Genomic DNA, 6,820 nt, shown 5'->3' on the forward strand with positions numbered 1-6,820 from the left:
GAATGGGCCGGTCTCTCAGGCAGCCTCACAGTCTGGTGAGCTCCGAGGATTTGAACCCGAGGTAGAAGCCACCGGAGAGGAAGACAGAGCCGAGAACGAAGACGAAGGTACCTCCGGATCCAATCTTGATTGGGAAGCCACCACAGACGAAGGCGCCGGAACCTCTGGATCCAAGGCGGCAAAGCTGTTTCTGGTCTGTGTCAGTTCCAGGCTCAACATCTCCATGGAGACCCCCGTTACCAGAGGACGCCTTCTTCGACTTCCACGGCGAGTAACGTACCTCCATGGTTGGTTGGTTGAGTCGAGATCAGCTCCGTTCTCCAGGGAAGGGGAGACCCCTTCAGGGATGGAACCCTACCTAGCACCGGCCAGTCGGGCTGTGGAGAGCCCACACGGCGCCGAAACTTAAAAAATAAAAAAAGTAGGTGGGCATGGGTTCCCCAGTAGCTTATGTAGGTTTGCTACTTGCTTACTAAGAGTAGCTACTTCGCTCCTGTAGTCCTCCTTAAGCAAGCAGTTGCTACATTGAAAGTCAACACGGTCCACATTATCCCGGAACAAAGCAAAGTAAATGAAGCTCCTGCAACATTGGAAACGTTCAATAGCGGCCTCCATTTGAGACCGCCGAGCCAGCTAGGCTAGCTGGGCTTTTGTGTCTCTCCCCCTATACGGAATCTAGCAGGATCCCGGAACAGATAGCTGTGCTCACAGCAATTTAGCCCAACAGAGCCGCAGGATTCAAAATAAAATAAAAGTATATAAAAACACTGTCAGCTTTTAAACCGAGGTCTTTAGTTCAGGTTCCAGTGTTCGACAGGTTTCAGGTTCGGCGTTCGACAGCGTTCAACAACAACAATCATACGTCGTGCTCTCGTGTGTGAGGAGTCTGTTGAAATGACACTCACTTTTTCCTGGTGGAGGGAGTGATACTGAACAGAGTCCACCGCAGGGAGCTAGTGTGCACCAATGCCTCGCTAGCGGGTTGGGGGGCAGTGTTCAGAGGCATGGCAGCGAGCGGGTGCTGGAGCCCCCCATGGAGTGGCAAGCACATGAATGTGCTGGAGCTCAGGGCGGTTCGCCTGGCACTCCAACAGTTCCTGCCCTACTTGGAGGGGAAACATGTCCTGGTCAGATTCCTACAACACCACGGTAGCGTTGTATATCAATCACCAGGGGGGACTGAGATCACGGCACCTCCACAAAAGACTCGGAAGCTCTTGCTGTGGGCTCAGATCCGCTTAGCTTCACTGCGGGCAGCGCACATCCCCGGAGTCTTGAACCAGATAGCGGACATGCTTTTGAGAAATGGAGAAACCGGCCCTTAAATTTGTGTGCATACGCACCTCCCATGACTGCGAGTGGGCTGGGATTTCCCCAAGTGTGCTGTGCCGGGTGAGGCCACTAGACTTACGTTACACGGACTAAGACAATATGACAGTTGGATCAGCTGTTTGTGTGTTATGGTCAGAGAGTTCTGGGGAAGAGCCTATCGAAACAGAGACGCTCACATTGGATTGTGGACAGTATTATTACAGCATATCAGCTGGCTGGGCGGCCTTTGCCGTCTGCTGTGGTGGCGCATTCTACTGGAGGAGTAGCTACTTCATGGGCCCCGCTCAGAGGAGTTCCCCTAGATTAAATTTGCACCTCGGCCAGTTGAGCGTCATCTACGACTTTTGCTATGTACTATCGCGTTAATGTTGCTGCCACCAACCAGGTCGGGACGGCCGTGTTGGGTGCTGCCTCCACTTCCCTGGAGGGGGATGGAGGGACGCAGCAACCATGACTGCCCTGAGCTCAGTCCTACGGGATTTTGCGCTTGTCTGGCCATGCCTAGTTCCCCGATTAATCTGGTATTGTGATACCATATCGGAGTGATCCAATATAGTGCTACATAACAAAGATTACATATGTAACCATGGTTATATGAGCTATTTGACCACTCCAATCCTCTTGTTGGTGATCTACAGCGCCTCGAAAAGGACACAAGGTGGGAGTAGTGGGAAGGCAGCTATTTAAGGGGGTCAGCCGCAGCACTACCCGGTACACGGGACTAATTTGAATATCTAGACAAACAAACCTTTATCATAACTTGCTAACTCGCTAGCAAATAGTAGGTTGAGTTGCCATTAAGAGTAGCAGACTAGCTACATAACGTTAGCTAACTAGAGATGTTTTTGTGCAATGTAACTTTTTCTAGTTTCTGTTCATCTCAGTTCATGTTAGGTAATTGGAAAGTAGTAATAACTGCTTTAGCGAGCCACTTGATGTAGCACAGCTTGAAAGTTAGCTAGCTATGCTGCTTAGCATAACTGCTAGCATGCTATCTAACTTGCTATGTTTTGTATGATGCTCCTATATGGTCCACTGAAGTTGAATCTGCTAATTAGCTAGTTATCTTGCACAGGTGTATAACATTATAAACATGTTTTGAAATGTAAGTTAGTTCAATGGCAAACTTTAACAAATGTTTTTGTTTTCTGTAGGGTACACTAATATGGACGTAGTGAACTTTGCTTCCTGTGCTATTGGAAAATGCCTGGATACTTTTTGCCTTCTACTGGAAGTGATCATCCGGTTTGTGAATTGGCTAGGCCGACTTTTCTCCCACATGGGTTCCTCTCTGCCAGTGGTGCCGAGTGGCTCCACCTTACTAGAATGCTATAACTGTGCCCTGAACTCCTTCCTCACTGTAACAGAGGTGGTCATAAGCACAGCACACTGAGCTTGTAATGTACTGGAGGGATGGATGCAGACCTTAGGAGGGGTGTTTGAGTTTCAAAATGGTGGGCCACCTCTCTTCTTATGTTGTGTGGAGCAGCAAGGAGCTGCTACACTGTGGACTAATGTCCGCACATACTGTGCTTGAACAGACTTCTCATTGGCACTCAGAACTGCTTCTCTGCAATGGTAGGGGCCTGGGAGGCAGTATCAAGCCCCCTGCATAAGCCTTGGAGCTGGCCCTCCCTTCTCGCCTTTCTATACAGCTGCCTGGTGGGCACCTCTGTACTGCTTTGGACACCCTGCCAGCTAGCCCTGGAGTTTCTGGGCTCTAGTGTGTCTGTTCAACATCTATTGCCTGCTCCTAACACCGGTCATCATTGCTTTGACCTTGCTCTATGTCAACCCGGCACTGCCTCGTGTGGCCAAGCAAAGTCTTCACTTTGTCAACACCATACCAGGAATGCTAAGTCTACAGAGGACCATCTGTAGACTTTACCTGCTGGCCATGGAACGAGCTCAAGCTCTTCAGGATAATGCTGCCAGACCACAGGCCATGGGGCAGGTGGCACAAGCCGGACAGCCAAGAAGCAGAACAGTACATGATCATTAGAAAGCAAATGACGGACTCCTCTTTAAATCTGCGTATTCCTCCAAAGCTCAGTTGTCCTGAGTCTGCACAACTCTGCCAGGACCTAGGAATAAAGGGAGACACTCAAGTTTTTTAATACTAAATCTCTTGACACATTGATGAAAATAATCATGGCCTCTAAAACTTCAAGCTGCATACTGGACCCTATTCCATCTAAATACTGAAAGAGCTGCTTCCTGTGCTTGGCCCCCTTATGTTGAACATAATAAACGACTCTATCCACCGGATGTTTACCAAACTCACTAAAAGTGGCAGTAAAAATGCCTCTCTTGAAAAAGCCAAACCTTGACACAGAAAATATAAAAAACTAATCGGCCTATATCAAATCTGCCATTCCTCTCAAAATGTTTAGAAAAGGCTGTTGCGCAGCAACTCACGGCCTTCCTGAAGACAAACAATGAATACGAAACACTCAGTCGGGTTTTAGACCCCATCATAGCACTGAGACTGCACTTGTGAAGGTGGTAAATTACCTTTTAATGGCGTCAGACCGAGGCTCTTTATCTGTCCTCGTGCTCCTAGACCTTAGTGCTGCTTTTGATACCATCGATCACCACATTCTTTTGGAGAGATTGGAAACCCAAATTGGTCTACACAGACAAGTTCTGGCCTGGTTTAGATCTTATCTGTCGGAAAGATATCCGTTTGTCTCTGTGGATGGTTTGTCCTCTGACAAATCAACTGTAAATGTCAGTGTTCCTCAAGGCTCCGTTTTAGTACCAATATTGGTTTCACTATATATTTAACCTCTTGGTGATGTCAATCGGAAACACAATGTTAACTTTCACTGCTATGCGGATGACACACAGGTGTACATTTCATTGAAACATGGTGAAGCCCCAAAATTGCCCTCCCTGGCAGCCTGTGTTTCAGACATAAGGAAGTGGATGGCGGCAAATGTTCTACTTTTAAACTCGGACAAAACAGAGATGCTAGTTCTAGGTCCCAAGAAACAAAGAGATCTTCTGTTGAATCTGACAATTAATCTTGATGGTTGTAGTGTCGTCTCAAATAAAACTGTGAAGGACCTTGGCGTTACTCTGGACCCTGATCTCTCTTTTGACGAACATATCAAGACCATCTACGTCACATTGCAAAAATCAGAAACTTTCTGTCCAAAAATGATGCAGAGAAATTAATCCATGCTTTTGTCACTTGTATGTTAGACTACTGCAATGCTCTACTTTCCAGCTACCTGGATAAGGCAATAAATACACTTCAGTTAGTGCTAAACACGGCTGCTAGAATCTTGACTAGAACCAAAATATTTGATCATGTTACTCCAGTGCTAGCCTCTCTACAATGGCTTCCTGTTAAGGCAAGGGCTGATTAAGGTTTTACTGCTAACCTACAAAGCATTACATGGGCTTGTGTTGGTTCCGTTTTTCTGTGCTCACAAATAAGGAACACTCAAAATGTGCACTTATAAATCATAACAATTTTAATCAAAATACAGCTGTAGACAGAAGTCAAAGATCAAACATCACACATGTGATGAGTTCTGCCCCATAGGAAAAGTCCCAAATTATTTTATTAAGCCCGAAGTCCAGCCCTAGTGATGTCACTGCTTACGTCATTACCTTCTACTCATCAGACCAAGCCCATGCATACACAGCTATACAAACTTGCAAGAGAGATACAATAGTTCCAGTGTTTTCTAAGGCCTCAACAGTAAATGTCCACTCCCCCAAGTTGATTTCTAGAGGTATTTCTGACTAGTCTCTTATCTCGTTTACTCCCCTGCAGGGTTCTATGTTTATCTTTGAAGTGCTTTCTCACAGACCCCATGCAATAATTCACACATTTCTCAGACCATTTCTTTTTAAGAGGCAGAGACTTAGAAGACTGGAACAATTTTAAAACCTTATAATGAATATATATATATTGTTAATCTGTAGTCTAGGACCCTATAAATGTGGAGGAGGGGTCCCATAGCCCCTCCCCATCTATTAATACAACATAAGCATTTATTATAACACATCAAACATTTGGTGCAGCCCCTATCATGACCCCAGTTTGACCCCATCACTTGCTCCTACCTATCTTTCCGATTTGGTCCTGCTGTACATACCTACACATATGCTATGGTCGCAGGCCTCCTTATTGTCCCTAGAATTTCTAAGCAAACAGCTGGAGGCAGGGCTTTCTCCTATAGAGCTCCATTTTTATGGAATGGTCTACCTATCCATGTGAGAGACGCAGACTCCGTCTCAACCTTTAAGTCTTTATTGAAGACTCATCTCTTCAGTAGGTCCTATGATTGAGTGTAGTCTGGCCCAGGAGTGTGAAGGTGAACGGAAAGGCACTGGAGCAACGAACCACCCTTGCTGTCTCTGCCTGGCCGGTTCCCCTCTCTCGTCCATGCCATCCCTAGGAGTCTCTCTCACTCTCAACTCTCTAGAGACAGCAGGAGCGGTAGAGATACTCTGAATGATCGGCTATGAAAAGCCAACTGACATTTACTCCTGAGGTGCTGACCTGTTGCACCCTCTAAAACCATTGTGATTACTATTATTTGACCCTACTGGTCATCTTTGAACATCTTGGCCATGTTCTGTTATAATCTCCACCCTGCACAGCCAAGGACTGACCAGCCCTCATAGCCTGGTTCCTCTCTAGGTTTCTTCTTAGGTTCTGGCCTTTCTATGGAGTTTTTCCTAGACACTGTGCTTCTACACCTGCATTGCTTGCTGTTTGGGGTTTTAGGCTAGGTTTCTGTACAGCACTTTGTGACATCAGCTGATGTAAAAAGGGTTTTATAAATACATTTGATTGATTGAGTACAGCCTTCTGTTGCCGAAAGTGGAGTGGGGCACCAGTCATGGATCTAAGGGCCCCAGGTAGTCATTCTGACCATACAGATACCCTTCTACCCCCAGATTGGAAGAGAACAAGTGGAGTTATACTCAACACTTCAACAGTAGGTGGGATGACATAAACCTTGACCCAGAACAATACCACCACCCGTCTACAACAACAAGGACTACAGTGAAGCAGCAGCTGCCCCCCCCCCCCCAGTAGACACTGGCCTCCTCAGCCTGTTGAAGGAGCGTGAGGAGAGGAAGAAGTTAGTGATCTGTCAGGACAGGGTCAAGAACGTGTTGCCCTGCTGCCGCCTGTGTCACCACTGCTCGGCCATCTTGCTGCAGCAGCCCCCCTAACAGCACAGCGGTCCTCTCTGCCGACAGGCCATCACATAGCCATCTTCCTCTGAGAGACCAAGGGGCCTGGTAGTGCACTATGTGGTCCCATTTTAGACACCTCCAGAGTCAAAGAGAGGGACACTGAGATAAATTGAGAGAAAGAAATGCAGCCATTCTGAAAACAACCAAAGTTAGCTGTGATGGAAAAAATATTATGATACTGGCATCATGGCAAAAATTTAAACAAGAAACAGACCAAACTCCTTAGTACTTTAACCTGCTGTATGTAAAAGAAAATGGGTGC

The 6,820-nt window shown here is 46.7% G+C and overlaps 1 pseudogene; it reads left to right on the top strand.

Annotated features, from left to right (window-relative positions):
* Positions 1-2,497: 2,497 nt before the first annotated feature.
* On the top strand, positions 2,498-6,573 carry LOC129867786 (E3 ubiquitin-protein ligase RNF26-like; annotated as a pseudogene).
* Positions 6,574-6,820: the final 247 nt, after the last annotated feature.

Source organism: Salvelinus fontinalis, chromosome 13, assembly GCF_029448725.1.
Source record: "Salvelinus fontinalis isolate EN_2023a chromosome 13, ASM2944872v1, whole genome shotgun sequence".
Taxonomy (NCBI): Eukaryota; Metazoa; Chordata; class Actinopteri; order Salmoniformes; family Salmonidae; genus Salvelinus; species Salvelinus fontinalis.